This window comes from Pan troglodytes, chromosome 1 (assembly GCF_028858775.2).
Source record: "Pan troglodytes isolate AG18354 chromosome 1, NHGRI_mPanTro3-v2.0_pri, whole genome shotgun sequence".
In the NCBI taxonomy this organism is placed as follows: domain Eukaryota; kingdom Metazoa; phylum Chordata; class Mammalia; order Primates; family Hominidae; genus Pan; species Pan troglodytes.
The window spans coordinates 198,836,333-198,857,730 of record NC_072398.2 but is presented as its reverse complement, the minus strand read 5'-3'; the positions used below and the strand labels follow the sequence as shown (position 1 = coordinate 198,857,730).

The 21,398-nt window shown below is 43.7% G+C and overlaps 1 protein-coding gene across 7 annotated transcripts in view; it reads left to right on the top strand.

Moving 5' to 3' along the window:
- Positions 1–21,398, top strand: part of KPNA6 (karyopherin subunit alpha 6) — a 64,869-nt gene that overhangs the window by 10,144 nt on the left and 33,327 nt on the right. For 2 of the 7 annotated variants that reach the window (XR_010158048.1, XM_063813065.1), the window contains exon 2: positions 21,012–21,123. The exons of 4 other annotated variants lie outside the window; for them this stretch is intronic. The gene's annotated coding sequence lies outside the window, so the exon portion shown is untranslated. The remainder of the gene's footprint in view (positions 1–21,011; positions 21,124–21,398) is intronic. One more of the 7 variants, XM_063813038.1, reaches the window with a different exon arrangement.

Genomic DNA, 21,398 nt, shown 5'->3' with positions numbered 1-21,398 from the left:
AGGCTGGTCTCGAACTCCCAACCTCAGGTGATCCGCCCGCCTCAGCCTCCCAAAGTGCTGGGATTATAGACGTGAGCCACCGTGCCCAGCCATCTCACCTGTTTTTCAAGATATACTTTAAATACTGCCTTCTTCATGAACCTTTCTGAAGTACTTTATGCCTTCCAGTTTGGAAATGAACTCTCCTAAATTCTATAGCACTTTGTTCTTACTTTTTTTTTTTTTAAATGGAGTCTCGCTTTTTCTCCCAGGCTGGAGTGCAGTGGTGTGCGCTTTTCACATCCTTTTTTCTATTACAGTTATTTTATTCCATGTTATTAGTTTTTCGACCAGTTACTTACTCTACATAGCCTCATTTTCTTATCTTTAAAATAGGTATAGGTTAGGTGCGGTAGCTCACACTTGTATTCCTAGCACTTTGGGAGGCTCAGGAAGGAGGATTGGTTGAGGCAAGGAGTTCCAGACCAGTCTGGGCAACATGGCAAAACCCCTGTCTCTACAAAAAAAAAATTAGTTGGGCGTGGTGGGATGTGCCTGTACTCCCAGCTACATGGGAAGCTGAGACAGAAGGATCGTTTGAACCTAGGAGTTTGAGGTAGCAGTGAGTTATATGATCTCACCATTGTACTCTAGCCTAGGTGACAGAGCAAGACCTTGTCTTTAAAAAATAAAAATGAAATAAAATAGAGATAATAGGATTGTTACAGGAATTAAATGAGGTAATGCCTGTAAAGCATTTTAGCTCGGTGCTTAGCACATAGTAAGTACTCAATAAGTGATAATTAATAGCTGTTAATCACTTAGTAAACAAAGTACTTTCTATGTGTCAAGCCGTGTGTGTGTGTGTATTTTTTTTTTTTTTTTTTTTTTTTTGAGAGAGAGTCTCACTTTGTCACCCTGGCTGGAGTGCAGTGGCCTATCTCAGCTCACTGCAACCTCCACCTCCTGGGTTCAAGCGATTCTCCTGCTTCAGCCTACTGAGTAGCTGGGATTACAGGCATCCACCACCACGCCTGGCTAATTTTTGTATTTTTAGTAGAGGTGGGGTTTCACCATGTTGACCAGGCTGGTCTCAAACTCCTGACCTCAGGTTATCCACCTCCCTCGGCCTCCCAAAGTGCTGGGATTACAGGCATGAGCCACCACACCCAGCCAGGCCCTACGTTAAATATAAAGTTAAATTTACTAGTCTTTGTCTTTGAGTGGAGGACAGGAACATATTGTGAATACTTGTCAGAAACTCATACTTTTAGGACCAGGCAGACAGCAGTTAATTTCAGCAAATGATTATTAAGTGCCCACTATGTGCAAGGGACTTTTCTAGGCCCTGGAAATACAGTGGTTAACAAAACAGACAAAACCTCTTTCTGGTGAAGTCCCAGATTTTATATTCTAGTGAATAATTTTATGAAATAAACCAAAGGGAGACTGTTAGATGAACGGGACAACCCTATTTCCTGGCTGCTATGCTCCAGCCAATTGTTGCCATGGGGAAATGTGGTTCTAGTGTTGTTGATTTCGCATCCTTTCCACAATTCCTCTCCCTCTTGAAGCTGGAAATCTGGAATTTTTTTTTTTTTTTTTTGAGATGGGGTCTTGCACTGTCGCCCAGGCTAGAGTGCAGTGGCACGATCTCAGCTCACTATAACCTCTGCCTCCCGGGTTCAAGCAATTCTCCTGCCTCAGCCTCCCAAGTAGCTGGCATTACAGGCGCTCACCACTGCACCTGGCTAATTTTTGTAATTTTAGTAGATTTCACCATATTGGCCAGGCTGGTCTCAAACTTCTGACCTCGTGATCCACCTGCCTCAGCCTCCCAAAGTGCTGGGATTACAGGTGTGAGCCACCACGCTCGGCCTGGATTTTTAAATAATACTTACTGCTTTGTAAAGGTTACAAGCTAACTTTCAAAATCTGAAAACATTAACAAAAGATATTTGAGGCCAAATATAGCCTGAGAATTGTCTGTCTTATTTGTAAATGTTACTTCAATTAATATTCTGTGTATCTTATGAAATATTACGTAGTCTCTGTATTTTACAAAATTATATGTATTTTTTTAAATGTTAATTTTTTTTTTTTTTTTTTGAGACGGAGTCTCGCTCTGCCGCACAGGCTGGAGTGCAGTGGTGTGATTTTGGCTCACTGCAAGCCCTGCCTCCTTGGTTCAAGCGATTCTCCTGCCTCAGCCTCCCAAGTAGCTGGGATTACAGGCATGGACCACCATGCCTCCCTAACTTTTTTTTGTATTTTTAGTAGAGGCAGGGTTTCACCATGTTGGCCAGGCTGGTCTCGAACTCCTGACCTCAGGCCATCTGCCCACCTCAGCCTCCCAAAGTGCTGAGATTATGGGCTTAAGCCACCGCACCCAGCCAATTAATTTTTTTAAATTAATTAATTAATTATTTTTTTGAGATGGAGTACAGCTCTGTCACCCAGGCTGGAGTGCAGTGGCGTGATCTCAGCTCACTGCAACCTCCGCCGCCTGGGTTCAAGAGATTCTCCTGCCTCAGCCTCCCAAGTAGCTGGGATTACAGGCGCCTGCCATCACACTCAGTTAATTTTTTGTATCTTTAGTAGAGACGGGGTTTCACCATGTTGGCCAGGCTGGTCTTGAACACTTGACCTCAGGTGATCCTCCCTCCTTGGCCTCCCACAGTAGTGCTGGGATTACCACCACACCCAGACGGAGTTCCTTCTTCTTTTTTTTTTTTTTTTGACAGAGTCTTGCTCTGTCACCCAGGCTGGAGAGCAGTGGCGCGATCACAGCTCACTGCAACCTTTATCTCCTGAGTTCAAGCGTTCAAGCGACTCTCCTGCCTCAGCCTCCTGAGTAACTGAGATTACAGGCATGTGCCACCATGCCCAGCTAATTTTTGTATTTTTAGTAGAGATGGGGTTTCAGCATATTGTCCAGGCTGGTCTGGAATTCCTGACCTCAAGTGATCTGCCTCCCTCGGCCTCCCAAAGTGATTACAAGCGTAAGCTACTGCTCCTGGCCGTAACTAGGAGCTCTTTGAGTAATGTGGTAGTCCTGGCAGGAGATGATGGCAGCAGCTGAGATGGTAATGGTAGGGAATAAGAGAGTTAGGAATTTGAATCATCAGGACTTGGTTATTGATTTCATCTGGTGGCTGAAGCCAAGGGGAAAAAAAATTAAGCATGACTCCTATGCCTGTTGCTTTGAGAGCAGAGTGGATAGTGATGCTGAATTTAAATTTGTGCATTTTGAGGATTCTCTGACCTCCAGGGAAGTTGTTCAAAAATCAGTTGAATGTAGAAGTCTGGAGCTCAAGATTGAGGCCTGGGAATGGAGATAGAGGTTTGATCATCTATTTATCTCTATACATGGCAACTAAAACTATGGAGTGATTCATCAACACTCAGGAAAAATGTGATGAGAGCTGGGCTAAAAAGCTGGCCAAGGTAGATCAGCTGTGATGTGCAGAAAGGAAGGAAACATCAGTCAGAATTAAAAGAAAACAAGGAGTGCTTGGTGTCTTAAAAGCCAAGAGAAAGAGGCCAGCTGTGGTGGCTCACACCTGTAATCCCAGCACTTAGGGAGGCTGAGATGGGTGGATCACCTGAGGTCAGGAGTTCGAGATCAGCCTGGCCAACATGGTGAAACCCCAGCTCTACTAAAAATACAAAAGTTAACGGGGCGTGGTGGTGTGTACCTGTAATCCCAGCAACTCAGGAGGCTGAGGCAGGAGAATCACTTGAACCCGGGAGGCAGAGGTTGCTGTGAACTGAGATCGTGCCACTGCCCTCCAGCCTGGGTGACAGAGCGACACTCCGACTCAAACAAAAAAGCCAAGAGAGGCTGGGCGCGGTGGCTCACGCCTGTAATCCCAGCAGTTTGGGAGGCCGAGGCAGGCGGATCACCTGAGGTCAGGAGTTCGAGAGCAGCCTGGCCAACATGGTGAAACCCCGTCTCTACTAAAAATACAAAAATTAGCTGGGCGTGGTGGCAGGCGCCTGTAATCCCAGCTACTCGGGAGGCTAAGGCAACAGAATCGCTTGAACCCAAGAGGCAGAGGTTGCAGTGAGCCGAGATCATATCATTGCACTCCAGCCTGGGGGACAAGAGCGAGATTTTGTCTCAAAAAACAAAATGTGAAACAAAACGAAAAAAAAGCCAAGAGAAAGAGAGTATTTCAAAAATAAGGAAGTGGTTGTCAGAATTGAGTGCTGCCAAGAGAACAAGCAAAAAAAAAAAAAAAGACTGAAAATGTCTAGTGAATTTAGCATCATGTACTTGGTAAGTGGCCTGTGCAAAGACGGTTTTGATGGCATGGAAGTGCTAAGTAAGCTAAGAAATGAGAGAGGAGAGGCCTGGCACAGTGGCTGATGCCTGTAATCCTAGCACTTTGGGAGGCTGAGGTGGGAGGATCACTTGAGGTCAGCAGTTTGAGACCAGCATGTGCAACTTAGCGAGACCCTTTCTCATTTTTAAAGAAAAAAGGAGAGAGAAGAGGCAAGCTGTTTTAAGAAGTTTGGGTGGGCCGGGTGCAGTGGCTCATGCCTGTAATCCTAGTACTTTGGGAGGCCGAGGCAGGCAAATCACCTGAGGCCAGGAGTTGGAGACCAGCCTAACCAACACAGAGAAACCCCCTCTCTACTAAAAATACAAAAAATTAGCTGGGTGTGGTGGTGCATGCCTGTAATCCCAGCTACTCAGGAGGCTGAGGTAGGACAGTCGCTTGAACCTGGTAGGCAGAGGTTGCAGTGAGCCGAGATCGTGCCATTGCACTCCAGCCTGGGCAACAAGAGCGAAACTCCATCTCAAAAAAAAAAAAAAAAAGTTTGGGTGTAAGGAGCAAAAAGGCAGTTTGATGAGGCTCTTATAATGTCTAGGCAAGAGATTATGAAGACCTAAATTCGTGCAATGGCAGTAGGAATGGAGAAAAAGACACAGAGTCCAGAAATAATTAGGAAATAAAGCTGGCCATTCTTTCTGATTGGATGTGATTGGATGTGGGGTGGGAGTTAAGGGAAACAGAACTGTCAAAGATTATTCCCATGTTTCTGGGTTGAAAAACTTTGAAGGTATTGGTACAGATCAGTAATCCAGTGTTTCCGGGCGTGGTGTTTCTCAACTTTTTTTTAATCACCTTCCTAAGGAAACTTTTTAGACCTTTTTTTCCCCCTAATGTACCTGCCCTATGACATATTAATACTGAGATAAACTCTATCTTTTTATGTACCATGTCTGTGCTTTATACATAAGAGTAAGTGTACAATTTAGTTTTTATTCAATGCATGGTTAAGAAAGACTAAACAGGGCGGGGCATGGTGGCTCATGCCTGTAATCCCAGCACTATGGGAGACTGAGGTGGGTGGATTGCTTGAGGTCAGGAGTTCAAGACCAGCCAGGACAACATGGTGAAACCCTGTCTCTACCAAAGATAAAAAATTAACTGGGTGTGGTAGCATGCATCTGTAGTCCCAGCTACTCAGAAGGCTGAGGTGGGAGGATTGCTTGAGCCCCGGAGATTGAGGTTGCAGTGAGCCAAGATCATGCCACTGCACTCCATATTGGGCGACAGAGTGAGACCCTGTCTTAAAAAAAAAAAAAAAAAAAAAGGCCAAGTGGCTCACGCCTGTAATCCCAGCACTCTGGGAGGCCAAGGCAGGTGGCTCATGCGGTCAAGAGATTGAGACCATCCTGGCCAACATGGTGAAACCCCATCTCTACTAAAAATACAAAAATTAGCTGGGCATGGTGGTGTGCACCAGTAGTCCCAGCTACTCAGGAGGCTGAGGCAGGAGAATTGCTTGAACCTGGGAGGTGGAGGTTGCAGTGAGCTGAGGTCATGCCACTGCACTCCAGCCTGGCGACAGAGCAAGACTCTGTCTCAAAAAAAAAAAAAAAAAGGAATGACTAAACAAAATTTTTAGGTTAAAAATTTTTAACCTAAAATTTTTAGGTTAAGCTCAAACTCCTGAGCACTTTGGGAGGTTGAGGAGGATCGCTTGAGCCTAGGAGTTTGAGACCGGCCTGAGCAACATGATCAAACCCCGTGTCTACAGAAAATACAGTAATTAGCGGTGTGTAGTGGCATGCACCTGCAGTCCCAACTACTTTTGAGGGTGAAGTGGGAGGATAGATTGAGCCTAGGAGGTAGAGGCTGTAGTGAGCCAAGATCACACCACTGCACTCCAGCCTGGGCAACAGAGTGAGACCTGTCTTTAAAAAGAAAAAAATCTATTTGGGCTGGACAAGATGGCTCACGCCTATAATCCCAGCACTTTGGGAGGCCAAGGCGGGAGGATTGCTTGAGGCCAGGAGTTCAAGACCAGCCTGGGCAACATAGTGAGGCCTCATCTTTTTTTTTTTTTTCCAACAGTCTCTCGCTCTGTTGCCCAGGCTGGAGTGCAGTGGCACGATCTCGGCTCACTGCAACCTCTGCCTCCTGGGTTCATACAGTTCTCCTGCCTCAACCTCCTGAGTAGCTGGGATTACAGGCCCCCGCCACCACGCCCGGCTAATTATTTGTATTTTAGTAGAGACGGGGTTTCACTGTGTTGCCCAGGCTGGTCCCAGACTCCTGAGCTCAGGCAGTCCTTCCGCCTTGGCCTCCCAAAGTGCTAGGATTACAAGTGTGAGCCAACGTGTTCGGCCAGCCTTGTCTTTTTTTAAGAGCTGTTTGTGTTTAACTTATTTATTTATTTATTTTTGAGACGGAGTTTCACTCTGTCGCCCAGGCTGCAGTACAGTGGCGCAATCTCAGCTCACTGCAACCTCCACCTCCCAGGTTCAAACAATTCTCCTGCCTCAGCCTCCTGAGTAGCCGGGACTACCGGCGCATGCCACCACGCCCAGCTAATTTTTTGTATTTTAGTGGAAATGGTGTTCCACCGTGTTGCCCAGGCTGGTCTCGAACTCCTGAGCTCAGGCAATCCACTCGCCTCGGCCTCCCAAAGTGCTAGGATTACAGGCCTGAGTCACCTCACCTGGTCTTAACTTAATTTTTATGGCCGTATTTGCTTTGTAACTTTTAATGCAGTTTACTTGCTTACATAAATTCTATCAAATTACAATCCAGTTTGGCAGTTTGTATAAAAACAATGTAATCAAAACTTTAAAAATCATTCAAAACTAGAATTTATCCAACAAAAGTAAAACAATTTGAAACAATTAAAAATTATTTAGTGAGTTTTTAGACTTTTGCTTGATAATGACCAAAGCCCAAGTCACACAATCCACTGAGGATAAAACATAAATAACATTCATGAGGCAGCCAACAGGCCTGCACAGGCCATCTCTTGCCATATCGAGATCCAGCGATCAATCAAGAGAAAGTTCCCCAGTCACGGCCATCTGGTCACCATAATTTTGTAGCATAGATCCTGCATATATTTTGGCTGCCTTCCATGAAGTCACTGTCAGTCCTGCTCATGTAATAGTAAGATTTTGTTGGGTAAGGTTGAGCTTTGGAGGGCTACATACCATTCTAACATCTAACTTTTTTTCTCCCTCGCCGACAAACCTATTTTGCCCTTTGGGTATGATATTGCCCCCGTTGAGAGTGTATGCCTTTTAAGAAATTATTCATGCCAGATGTTTCAGAATCCTAATTTTTTGAATTTTAGAAAGGCATTATGGTGCATATAACTTGTATAACACCTCCAGTGAGGTTTGGGATAGAACCCTGTATAGTCAAATATTATGAATGTTTCTGTAGCAAAAATATCCAGTTGAAAATTAATTGAGACTATATATATAAAGACTATAAATAATCTCATGTGAGGTTCAGATTTTGCCGCCAAATGTGTTTTGAGACTATATTTACTAAAAAACAACAACAACAACAAAAAAAACAAAAAAAAAACCTGTCCTATTTTCAGAGCTTGTTTTTCTTTTTTTTTTTTTTATTTTGTTTGTTTGTTTGTTTGTTTGTAGAGATTGGGTCTTGCTTAGTTGCCTAGGCTGGTTGCAAACTCCTGGCCTCAAGCAATCCTCCTGCCTCGGCCTCCTAAAGTGCTAGAATTATAGGTATGAGCCATCGTGCCTGGCCCTGAGAGCCCCTTTGATTTCAGAATTCCAGGTAAGGAATTGTGGACCATGAATTAAGAGAAATATATAAGGAACCGGTTTATGGAGAAGAAGATGCTTCCCCACCCCCCCCACCCCCCATTTGAGGTACTTACAGACATGATTGGAAGGAACCCATGTTCCCTCTAGGTGTTAGGTATAGATTGCAGAAGTCATCAGCATTTGTTTGTTTATTTTTTGAGATGGAGTTTTTGCCCTTTTGCCCAGGCTGGAGTGCAATGGTGCGATCTTGGCTCACTGCAACCTCTGCCTCCTGGGTTCAAGTGATTCTTCTGCCTCAGCCTCCCAAGTAGCTGGGATTACAGGCGCCCGCCACCACACCTGGCTAATTTTTGTATTTTTAGTAGAGACGAGGTTTCACCATGTTGGCCAGGCTGCTCTCGAACCCCTGACCTCAGGTGATCCACCCGCCTCAGCCTCCCAAAGTGCTAGGATTACAGGTGTGAGTCACTGCATCTGAACAGTCATCAATATTTAAATCACCCAAGAGGCTATAATTTTCTAATGAGTAATGATTGGAATTGTCCACTTTGAGGTGAAGTAAAGGGGGAAATAGGCCCTTTTTTAAATCCCTGGTCATTGGTTCCTTAAGTGTAGCTTTCAAGGGAATGAAGACAGAATGGAAGGATAAAGATTAAGAGAAAGAACTGAGTGTTGGAAGGAAAAGGAAAAACCAGCTGTTCAATAGAAAGCAAGAAAATAATGGTTTTTTTCTTTGACCGTAACTTCCTGAAAATATCCCTTATAAGGAATTTAGGCCTTTCACTGCAGGAGGTGAGAAGAAAAAGGGAACACCATTGATTCAGCATTTAGGCCCTAGATACTTTCACATTACCTCCTTAATCCTACAGGGCCCTATAAAGTTTATTGTGCCCATTTTATTTTATTTATTGCTTTCCGAAGACTTGCGCCATGAGAAATACCCCCGTTTTAGAGAGGCAGAAGCAAGACTAAGATAGTGGGTACTTTGCCCACAATTATACAGTTGGGCTTGGAACTCAGTTCACCTGACTTCCAAATCAGTGCTCTTTTCACTACATCATGTTGGATCAAGTTGATAGAGTTTGAGGGTGAACATTGGATGTTTGTTCATGGCATGTCTTCTGGGAGTGGAGAGGATTCTTCGTGTGGCCTTTCAGCCTGGCTTTTCTCTCCCATTTCACCCTGGGCCTTTCTCACATGGGGCCTTAGAATATTGCCTCCTAAATCTAACTCCCTCGTTTTTGATGAATACATACAGGTTAGAGAAATCCCTGTTTCCAATTTGTCAGAAGGGCTGTTGGAAAGGCCCTTTCTTGTATTGTTGCTAAGAGCTAAAAGGAAGAGCTAATCAGAGGGATTTTTATAATTTAGCTGACAGACAATGCAGAACCCTCTTTGTCTGAAGACGAGTTGGGGGTGGAGGGTACTGCAGAATAGAGGCCAGGTAACCAGCCATTTTGCTATTCTATCTCAGAGGCATTTTGCTGTGTGGACCTTTGTTTTTATGCCTCTTTAACTGAACTGGTCTTGCGCCCCAAACCCTTCAGAAATATTAACCATCTAGCCTTCAAAGACCACTTCAGACCTTACCCACTCAGTAAAGAGAGTTCTCACTCTCACTCTCTGAACTCATTGTACAGTTACATTCATTATCTTTTGTATTCTTAGAGCTGTGAGTCTAAACTAAGTTGTAAAGCTTCCTGAAGGTAGAAACAATTACACAGTGCCTGTTTGAGATTGGAGATAACCATTTGGTTATCTGCAACACACACACGTACACACACACAATGCAAGTGCTTAGGAGCTATTCAGTGAATATTTTTGTGCTGGCTTAAATGGAAATTGAGCTCTTTCATTTTCCTACTTTAATTCGTTTTAGTCCCTTGTGGTACCTAGTGGTAGTGGCAGTGAAGTGTTCTTAGAAAGGTAAGAGCCACCTGATTCTATTTCAAATGAGATCGCTGGAAAATTTCTTTTGGAGAAACTGGACTATAGTTATCCTAGTCTTCTCCTGTGTCTCCCCTCCACCTCTTACCTCCCTTTCGTAGATCTGAGCATTGTGTTTACATATTTATATATACACTCAAGGGCCAAAGAACTAGTAAATCCTAAGAGAGAATTAGGATTAGCAAACTAGAAGAACTAGGAATATATATATTTTTTATATTATATATGTATTTATATATATATATATGTATATATATGCACACACAGATATATACACATTTTTTTTTTCCTTAGACCCTGAGCTTTGGATATATAGTCATGTGTACAGGAGATAGTTTTCCCCCAGTGGCCTTTAGCTAAACCACCTAGTTTATAAATTTAGCTTTGTTTCCTAGAGTGATTACTGTTCAGCCCAGTTCAGTAAAGATGCTACCAGAATATGAGCAGCCTTATTATGGTCCCATTGTGGACTGACCCAATTGTCCAGTAGAAGAAGAGCCTCTGCCATTGTGGTGGTGACTGGCAATTCTGACAGGCTTGCACATAACACCCTGAGAGCCTCATGCTGCCAGATCTGTTTCAAACTGTTTTCTCGTTTGCAACATTTCCTGGTCATGAATCTCTGAGAGAAATTCAGGAATTTTGAAAAGCCATCTTCAAATCTAACCCACTTTACCAGCATAGCATTTTACTGTTTACAAAGTACTTGGGTATATATTCTCATTCAGTCTTCACTGTGACTCTGAGATAGTCTGGGTAAGGGTATGAAAATTAAGATACAGATAAATAATACCCAAGTTGCACAATTATTAAGTAGCAAGACTAAGAATTAGATCTGTCTTTGTAGCTCTTTTCACCAGTACCACACCACTTCCAATGTGCCTGTTGGTGGTCCATCCAGCACAGCTACCTTCTGTCAATACTAGATATTTCCCTCCCTCTCTCTCTCTCTCCCTCCCTTCCTTCCTTCCTTCCTTCCTCTTTTCTTTCTTTCTTTCTTTTTTTTTTTTTTTTGAGACAGGCTCTAGCTCTGTTGCCCAGGCTGGAGTGCAGTGTGAGATGTCAGCTTACTGCAACCTCTACCTACCTTCCAGACTCAAGCCATCTTCCCACCTCAGTCTCCCTAGTAGCTGGGAGGCATGTACCACCATGCCTGGCTAATTTTTGTATTTTTTTTAGTAGAGGTGGGGTTTCGCCATGTTGCCCAGGCTGGTCTTGAATTCCTGGGCTCAAGCAATCTGTTTGATTCAAATGCGGTTGTTTTTGTTTTTCCTTTGAGGTGACAGCCTTCAAATGACTACCTAACTACTTGCCAGTCCCTATAATTTTGTTTCTCTGCATATTAGTATTTGTATCATTTGATATTTGTGTTTTTTTTGTTGTTGTGTTGTTTTGTTTTTATTTGGAGACAGGGTCTCGCTCTGTCACCCAGGCTGGAGTGCAGTAGCGCCATCATAGCTCACTGCAGCCTTGATCTCCCGGGCTCAAGTGATCATCCTGCCTTAGCTTCCCAAGTAGCTGGGACTACAAGTGTGCACCACCATGCACAGCCAATATTTTTTATTTTTATTTTTAGTAGAGACGAGGTCTCACTATGTTTCCCAGGCTTATATTCCTTGTTCACAGCAAGAACTGGATCATACCTCAATTGAGAGATTGAATCAAACATGTGGTGGAATTGAAAAGCAGCATTGACACTCCTGGGAGCACACTCCTTCCAGGAAACAACAAAGGAGTCCTCTTGTGGTTGGTATGCTGTCAAATAAGGAATATGTAGTGCTGGAAACATTGGCTGTCATGGAAATACCTGGTTTAATCTCTCCCACTTATTAGCTGGTTCTTCTGCAAGTTATGCCTCAGTTTGCCTACCTCTAAAATGAGAATTCTATGTGAGTCTAAGCTAATAATCAAATCCTTACTAAATCAATTATCAATCAAATATGAATTTTGCCCGAGAATGCCTCCCTCTACAGATATTAGAGATTGACTTTGGGGTATTTGAAAGATATTTCAAATATAATATCTTGGTTTTTAGTCTGGATTTAGTAGATTTTTTTTTTTTTTTTTTTTTTTTTACCATGGCCAGTAATTTTGAAAAGCATTCTAGACTGAACTTGAGAAGACTGCTTCACAGCTAGTAGAGAGGACACAAATGTGACTTTCTTGGCAAAGCATTGTGATCCTTGCCTGCCATGGTGCCTTACAGAGGTCCTCTCCCAGCAGGTCATGGAAAATAAGTAACTTGACACAGGAAAGGAACTTGTATACTGCAAGTCAGTTGGTTTGATAAGTTGATTTAATCACAAAAGTCATTAACATTGAAGGCATCTCAGGCCAGACGCAGGGTCTCATGCGTGTAATCCCAGCACTTTGGGAGGCCGAGACGGGCAAATCACTTGAGGTCAGGAGTTTGAGACTGCCCTGGCTAACATGGTGAAACCCTGTCTCTACTAAAAATACAAAAATTAGCTGGGCATGGTGGTGCATGCCTGTAGTCCCAGCTGCTTAGGAGGCTGAGGTGGGTGAATCACTTGAACCCCGAGATGGCACCACTGCACTCCAGCCTGGGCGACAGAGTGAGACTCTGTCTCAAAGAAAAAAAAAAAGTCACAGGCATCTCAAAGAAGTTCATTAAGAAAGGGCTCATGTGGATCATTGATTTATTTTTATTATCTTAATGTGCTAATTGCTATATATAATGCCTAAAAAGAATAGATAAACATATGCAGAAGAATTAATTTGGACCCCTGCCTCACATCATACACAAAAAATTAACTCACTGGATCAAAGACCTAAATGTAAGAACTAAAACCATAAAATTACTATAAGAAAAAATAGTGGGCCGGGCACAGTGGTTCACACCCATAATCCCAGCACTTTGGGAGGCCAAGGCGGATGGATCACCTGAGGTCAGCAATTCGAGACCAGCCTGGCCAACATGGTGAAACCCCGTCTCTACTAAAAATACAGAAATTAGCCAGGCCTGGTGGCGGGCATCTGTAATCCCAGCTACTTGGGAGGCCGAGGCAGGAGAATCACTGAAACCCGGGAGGTGGAGGTTGCAGTGAGCCGAGATTGCGCCATTGCACTCTCGCTGGGCGACAAGAGTGAAACTTCATCTCAAAAAGAAAAAATCTTAGGGGTATATCTTCATGGCTTTGGAGTAGGCAATGATTTGTTAGATAAGATGCCAAAGGCTGGGCATGGTGGCTCATGCCTGTAATCCCAACACTTTGGGAGGCCAAGGCAGGAAGATCACTTGAGCCCAGGAGTTCAAGACCAACCTGGGCAACAAAGTGAGACCCTGTCTCTACTTTTATTTTTTAAAGTAAAAAAAGATTTAAAAATTTAAAAAGACACTGAAAACACATACAACCACATACATACATACACACATATATGTATGTGTATATATATTTAAATCTTAAGTCTATATACACACATATATATACATATATACATATATGTATGTGTATATATATATACACACACAACAAAGGAGTTGTGTGTGCGTGTGTGTATATATATATATATATATATATGTGTGTGTGTATATATACTTAAAATTTAAAACTTTTGGCCAGGTGCAGTGGCCCACACCTATAATTCCAGCACTTTGGGAGGACAAGTCAGGCAGATTGCTTGACCACTGCACCCCACCTTTTTTTCTTCTAATTTTCTGTCTCCCTATCAGGGAATCCAGCCTGGTCTCCTGTGTGACAGGCAGGGATACTATACAAATGAGGATACATTTTCACTTTCTTGATGGTGTCTTTTATTTACTTTTTATTTTTTATATTTATTTATTTATTTATTTTTTATTTTTTTTGAGACGGAGTCTTGCTCTGTTGCCCAGGCTGTAGTGCAGTGGCGTAATCTCGGCTCACTGCAACCTCCGCTTTCCAGGTAGAAGCAATTCTCCTGCCTCAGCCTCCCAAGTAGCTGGGATTACAGGTATGCACCACCATACCCGGCTAATATTTGTATTTTTAGTAGAGACAGGGTTTCACCATGTTGTCCAGGCTGGTCTTGATCTCCTGACCTCAGGTGATCTGTCCGCCTTGGCTCCCCAAAGTGCGGGGATTACAGGTATGAGTCACCATGCCCGGCCCAGTGGTGTCTTTTAAAGCATTAAAGTGTTTTGTTTTGTTTTGTTTTGTTTGAGACAGTATCTCACTCTGTGGCCCAGGCTAGAGTGCTGTGGTGTGATCACAGCTCACTACAGCCTCAACCGCAAGGGCTCAGGCAATCCTCCCACCTCCCAGGTAGCTGGGACTATAGGCACATGCCCCCATGTCTGGCTTTTTGTATTTTTTATAGAGATGGGGTTTTGCCATGTTGCCCACACTGGTCTCAAACTCCTGGGCTCAAGTAATCTGCCTGCCTCAACCTCCCAAAGTGGGAATACAGGCGTGAGCCACCATTTCCAGTCAGTGCAGCCATTTTATTTTAAAAATATGGGGTCCCGGCCCAGCGTGGTGGCTCAAGCCTGTAATCCCAGCACTTTGGGAGGCCGAGGCGGGCAGATCACAAGGTCAGAGATCGAGACCATCCTGGCTAACACGGTGAAACCCCGTCTCTACTAAAAATACAAAAAATTAGCCGGGCGTGGTGGCAGGCGCCTGTAGTCCCAGCTACTCCGGAGGCTGGGGCAGGAGAATGGCGCGAACCCGGGAGGCGGAGCTTGCAGTGAGCCGAGATGGCGCCACTGCGCTCCAGCCTGGGCGACAGAGCGAGACTCCGTCTCAAAGAAAAAATATATGCATATGGGGTCCCACTCTGTTGCCCAGGCTGGTCTCATACTCCTGGGCTCCGATGATCCACCTGCCTCAGACTCCAAAAGTGTTGGGATTACAGATGTGAGCCACGGTGCCTGGCCCCAGAGTATTTTTTTAAGTGGTTGCAGGGCTGGGCGCGGGGTCTCACACCTGTAATCCCAGCACTCTGGGAGGCTAAGGCAGGCAGATCACTTGAGCCCAGGAATTTGAGACTAGCCTGGAAAACATGTTGAAACCTCATCTCTACAAAAAATATGAAAATTAGCCGGGTGTGGTGGTACACACCTGTAGTCCCAGCTACTCAGGAGGCTGAGGTAAGAGGATTGCTTGAGTCTGGGAGGTTGAGGCGGCAGTGAGCCATGATTGCACCACTGCACTGCAGCCTCGGTGACAGAGCAAGACCTTGTCTTAAAAAAAAAAAAAATTGTGGAGGTTAGAAAGCAGTAGGATAACAAAGTGCTGAAAGAGGCCAGGTGCAGTGGTTCATACCTGTAATCCAGCACCTTGAGAGGCCAAGGCCAGAGGATCACTTGAGCCAAGGAATTCAAAACCAGCCTAGGCAACATCACAAGACCTAGTCTCTACAAAAAAAAAAAAAAAATTATTTGGACATGATGGCATGGGCCTGTGGTCCCAGCTATGTGGGAGGCTGAGGTAGGAAGATTGCCTCACAAGGTCTAGGCTTCAGGGAGTTGATTGCACTACTGCATTCCAGCCTGTATGACAGAGCAAAAACCTGTCTCAAAAACAAAACAAAACAAAAAAGCAAAGTGCTGAAAGAAAAACCGTCAAGCAAGAATTCTATATCTGGCCAGGCAGCATGGGCGTGGTGGCTCACCCCTGTAATCCCAGCACTTTGGAGGCCGAGGCAGGCGGATCACTTGAGGTCAGGAGTTCGAGACCAGCCTGGCAAACGTGGTGAAACCCCGTCTCTACTAAAAATACAAAAATTAGCCAGGTGCAGCAGCTGGCGTCTGTAATCCCAGCTACTGCGGAGGCTGAAGGAAGAGAATTGCTTGAGGCCAGGCGTGGTGGCTCATGCCTGTAATCCCAGCACTTTGGGAGGCTGAAGTGGGTGGATCACCTGAGGTCAGTAGTTCGAGACCAGCCTGGCCAACGTGGTGAAACCTCGTCTCTACTAAAAATACAAAATTTTTTTTTTTTTTTTTGTATTTAAAAAATGGGTGGTGGGCCCCTGTAGTCCCAGCTACTGGGGAGGCCGAGGCAGGAGAATTGCTTGAACCCAGGAGGTGGAGGTTGCAGTGAGCCGAGATTGCACCATTGCGCTCCAGCCTTGGTGACAGTACAACACTTCATCTCAAAAAAAAAAAAAAAAAAAGAATTCTATATCTAACAAAACTGCCCTTCTAAAATGAGGGAAAAATTAAGATATTTCCAGATAAACAAAAGCTTAGGGGGGTTGTTACCACTAAACCTGCAGTGACTTAGCCTATGATCTTAGCACTTTAGGAGGCGGAGGCAGGAAGATCACTTGAGCCCAGGAGTTCAAGACCAGCCTGGGCAACATAACAAAACCCCGTCTCTACTCAAAATACAAAAATTAGCCAGATGTGGTGCGCGCCTATAATCTCAGCTACCTGGGAGGCTGAGGCAGGAGAATCACCAGAACCCGGGAGGCAAAGGCTGCAGTGAGCTGAGACCATGCCACTGCACTCAAACCTGGGCAACAGAGCAAGAGTCTGTCTCAAAAAAAAAAAAAAAGTGCTATAAAAAGAATGTACTGATATATGTTAAAACATGGATGAACCTCAAAATCATTATGCTAAGTGAAAGAAGCCAGTCAAAGACCACATATTATATGGTTCTATTTAAATGAAATGTCCAGAGCAGGCAAATCTGTAAGAAATAGAAAGTACCTTAGTGATTGTTTACAGCTTAGGTGGGTGAGCATTGGGGGTGACAGCTAAAGAGTAATGGGGTTTCTTTTTTTTTAATTTTATTTATTTATTTTTTATTTTTTATTTTTCCTTCAAGACGCAGTCTTGCTCTGTTGCCCAGGCTGGAGTGCAGTGGCACAATGTCAGCTCACCACAACCTCTGCTTTCCAGGTTCAAGCAATTTTCCTGCCTCAGCCTCCTGAGTAGCTGGGACTACAGGCACGTGCTACCACTCCTGGCTTATTTATTTATTTACAGACAGAGTTTCACTCTTGTTACCCAGGCTGGAGTGCAGTGGCGCAATCTCAGCTCACAGCAACCTCCACCTCGCGGGTTCAAGTGATTCTCCTGCTTCAGCCTCCCAAGTAGCTGGGATTACAGGCATGCACCACCACGCCTGGCTAATTTTGTATTTTTAGTAGAGGTGGGGTTTCTCCGTGTTGGTCAGCCTGGTCTTGAACTCCCGACCTCAGGTGATCTGTCCCCCTCAGCCTCCCAAAGTTCTGGGATTACATGTGTGAGCCACCGCGCCTGGCCAATTTATTTTTAGTAGAGACAGGGTTTTGGCATGTTGGCCAGGCTGACCTCAAGTGATCCACCTACTTCGGCCTCCCAAATTGCTAGAATTACAGGCGTGAGCCACCATGCTTGGCCATTTTTTTTTTTTTTTTTTAGAGGCAGGGTCTAATTATGTTGCCCAGATTGGTCTTGAACTCCTGACCTCAAGTGATCCACCCACTTCAGCCTCCCAAATTGCTAGAATCACAGGTGTGAGCCACCATGCTTGGCCATTTTTTTTTTTTTTTTTTTTTTTTAGGGGCAGGGTCTAATTATTTTGCCCAGACTAGTCTTGACCTCTTGGGCTCAAGTGATCTGACTGCCTCAGCCTCCCAAAGTGCTGGAATTACAGGCATTAGCTGCCATGCCTGGCCATAGAGTTATGGGTTTTTTTTTTTTTTTTAGGATGATGAAGATGTTCTAAAATTGTGCTAATGGTTGCCCAGCTCTATAAATACACCAAAAATCATACTAAATATACTAAAAATGTATGAATTGTATGGTTTAGGAATTACATCTCAATAAACCTATTACCAAAGGAAATAAAAATAATAGGACTTCTTTGCCAACAGGACACTTAAAAGTCTGCACAGAGAGATAGGATCACTTAAAAATTCTAACATGCTCTTTAATTTGTATTAACAATTTAACCAGAGGCTCCAAACTAGTAGTCTGTAGGCCACACTTGGCTTGTAGTAGATGTGTCTTACAGGGACTAATATGTTTTTCAAAAATTAAAGAAACATTAAACAGTTGGCTGTATATAAAATCCACATTTCTAGCTTCTCTTTTTTTTTTTGAGATGGAGTTTCGCTCTTGTTGCCCAGGCTGGAGTGCAAGGGCGTGATCTTGGCTCACTGAAACCTCCTGGGTTCAAGTGATTCTCCTGCCTCAGCCTCCCAAGTAGCTGGGATTACAAGTGCCTGCCACCACACATGGCTAATTTTTTTTGTATTTTTAGTAGAGACAGGGTTTTACCATGTTGACCAGGCTGGTCTCAAACTCCTGAACTGAGGTGATCTGCCCGCCTTGGACTCCCAAAGTGCTGGGATTACAGATGTGAGCCCTGCCTTTAGCTTCTCTTGAAAATCTGATCTAGCAAATCTAACAAATGGGACTCATGTAAGTTAGTCATATGTAGGTCTCATTCACAATGATGGAAACCTTAGTAATTAGAGCTGTGTGAAATGAAATGGGTTGCTTTTGTAATAATATATTATCACTGGTAGTACTCAGACATAGGTTATAGGTCAGGGAAATAGAACAATGATTCAGAGTATCAGAGGAGAGATCAGACTAATAATCTAAATCTATTCTGATTCAGCCTATGGATTCTGTTTGATAAAGTGGGAAGTTATATGGAATAAGCAGAATGAGATTCTCTACGCATTTATTCCTCCCCAATTCATTACATTTGGAGTGAAGATATGGTTAGAAGAGACATCATACACTATTACTGCCAGCGTTTCTGGTTTTCAAATCAAAGCCTAAAGGGCAGACCCTAAAGCCTTAGGTATTATTTGTTCTTGAAGCCAAGTTTCAGAAATACGTTGCTTTCCTTCTTGAATGAGTAGTAGAGGAGAAAACAAAAATAAAACAATTAAAAAAGAATTACTTTGCTTTCCAAATATACTTGAGTGTTCTCTTCAAGGACAATGAAAATTATGTAAGTGCTCATTTTACTTTATTTTGGATGCCGGGTAGCTGACATGCCAAAATGCCACTCTGTTTTAATAATTAAGTGGTTCTTTGGGTTCTGTTTACTGCATTCATCTTCCCCCACTTTTTTTTGTTTGTTTTGAGAAAGGGTCTTGCTCTGTCACCCAAGCTGGAGCACTGTGGTACCAGCACGGCTCACTGTAGTCTCAAGCTCCGTTCAAGCAATCCTCTGAGCTCAGCCTCCCGAGTTGCTGGGACCACAGGTGTGTGTCACCACACCTGGCTAATTTTTGAAATTTTTTTCAGAGACGGTTTTGCTAGGTTACCCAGGCTGGTCTCTAACTCCTGGGCTCAGGTGATCCTCCCACCTTGGCCTCTCAAAGTGCTAGGATTACAAGTGTGAACCACTGCACCTGGCTACTTCCCCCAATTTCTATATAAATTTGTATATTCCTAGTCCAGATTCTTGTTTTATTTATATTTCGTTGAATTTATTGTAAACGACTTCAGATTCTCTAGAAAACTGAAGTTTAAAATGTTAGATGGAACATTTGAGGGCATGCTGTGTACTTTGCTATAGACGCAAAGATAAGTAAAAGAGTTCTTGTTCTCAAAGACTTAATAATCTAGAAGTGAGAGGTGATGAGGGTGTAAACTAAAATTTATTGGAGGTGGTCAGTAGGAGCCAATTTGGAGTAACAGCTAAAAATCAGTTTCCTGAATTGGGGAGAAGAATGTTCATGGGTGACTCCAAGACCAGGTGAATGGTGATGGCATTAACTCCGAAATAGGGAAGATAGGCCAGGCACAGTGGCTCACGCCTGTAATCCCAGCACATTGGGAGGCTGAGGCAGGCAGATCACTTGAGGTCAGGAGTTCGAGACCAGCCTGGCCAACATGGTGAAACCCCATCTCTACTAAAAATACAAAAATTAGCTGGGCATGGTGGTGGGCAACTGTAATCCCAGCTACTTGGGAGGCTGAGGTAAGAGAATCGCATCAACCCGGGAGGCAGAGGTTGCAATGAGCCAAGATCGTGCCACTGCACTCCAGCCTGGATGACAAGAGTGAAACTCTGTCCAAAAAAAAAAAAAAAAAAAATAGGGAAGATAGCAGAAACTGGTTTAAAGAGAAAGTTGGGTGAAGATAGCTGGTAGGCAAGATGTTTTGACAATAGGGATTTCAAACTTGGTTTAAAAGTAGAGGTGGAAGCTGGCCAGGCGCGGTGGCTCATAACTGTCAACCCAGCACTTTGGGAGGCCAAGGCGGGTGGATCATCTGAGATCAGGAGTCGAGACTAGCCTGACCAACATGGAGAAACCCCATCTCTACTAAAAATACAAAATTAGCCGGGCGTGGTGGCACATGCCTGTAATCCCAGCTACTTGGGAGGCTGAGGCAGGAGAATCACTTGAACCTGGGAGACGGAGGTTGCGGTGAGCCGAGATCACGCCATTGCACTCCAGCCTGGGCAACAAGAGCGAAACTCCATCTCAAAAAAAAAAAAAAAAAAGTGGAGGTGGAAGCTAAGGGAGATCGTGAGCTTGCTTGGAGTGGGGGCTCCTCCTGCTGAGAAGAGGACCAAAGGTAGGATTTTGGTACACACTGACATTGAGAGGTTGGCTCTGGAAGATGACCACAGTAAGAAACTTGAAGAGTGGTTGGAAGGCTAAGAGAAAAATTGGGAGAGGATGGTGTTACTAGAATCATAAATAGAGTTTCAGGAAGGCAAAGGTGATCATCAGTGACAAATTAGAAAGCTAAATGCAATGACTACTGAGTGGGTCACTGGATTTAACAGTCTAAACTGGCTTTTTCTGAGGTATTTGTGTCTTGTGTCCTGTAGTTTTTATAATGGATGGTTTTAGTTTAATTTTCACATGAATTCTGGAGGAAATTGTGGTTTCTGGGTTTTTAGTAAGAAATTCTTCTGTAATCTGCTTTTGGAGGATCTGCTTCACTCCAGTCACAAGGAAGGTTTCTTTGCTATATACTCCTTTACTTACCTATCTGGCAAACACTTGTTAAATAGCTGTTGTGGCTAGGCCTTGTGTCTGGAACAACGTATATGCTCGATGAGTATATAATAAATATTTGAATGGTGATTCACTCAACAAATATTTGTTGTAGATGCCGGGGATACAACAACTCTGCCTTTGTGGAACTTAACATCCTATGGAGAGCAGATGGATTGGAATTAGTGTAATGAAAGAAAGAAAACAGGTGTTCTGACAAAAATAGGGTAACTTACTTTGGGTTAGGGTAATGGGGAAGGACCCAGCAATTCCAAGAGCTAAGGAAAAGCGTTGAAGGCAAAAAGAACAGGAAGTGCAAAGGCTGTGTAGTAGGAAACAGTATGAAGCACACAGCATCACCTATATATATTCTTGGCCAACAATTACTATATATATATGTTTTTTTCTCCATCTATAACCCAGCAACACCAAAAGTTATTTTTAACCTGAATCTATTCTAGCCCCTAGACTTAACTTCCATTTTACAGGAAATACAAGGGGT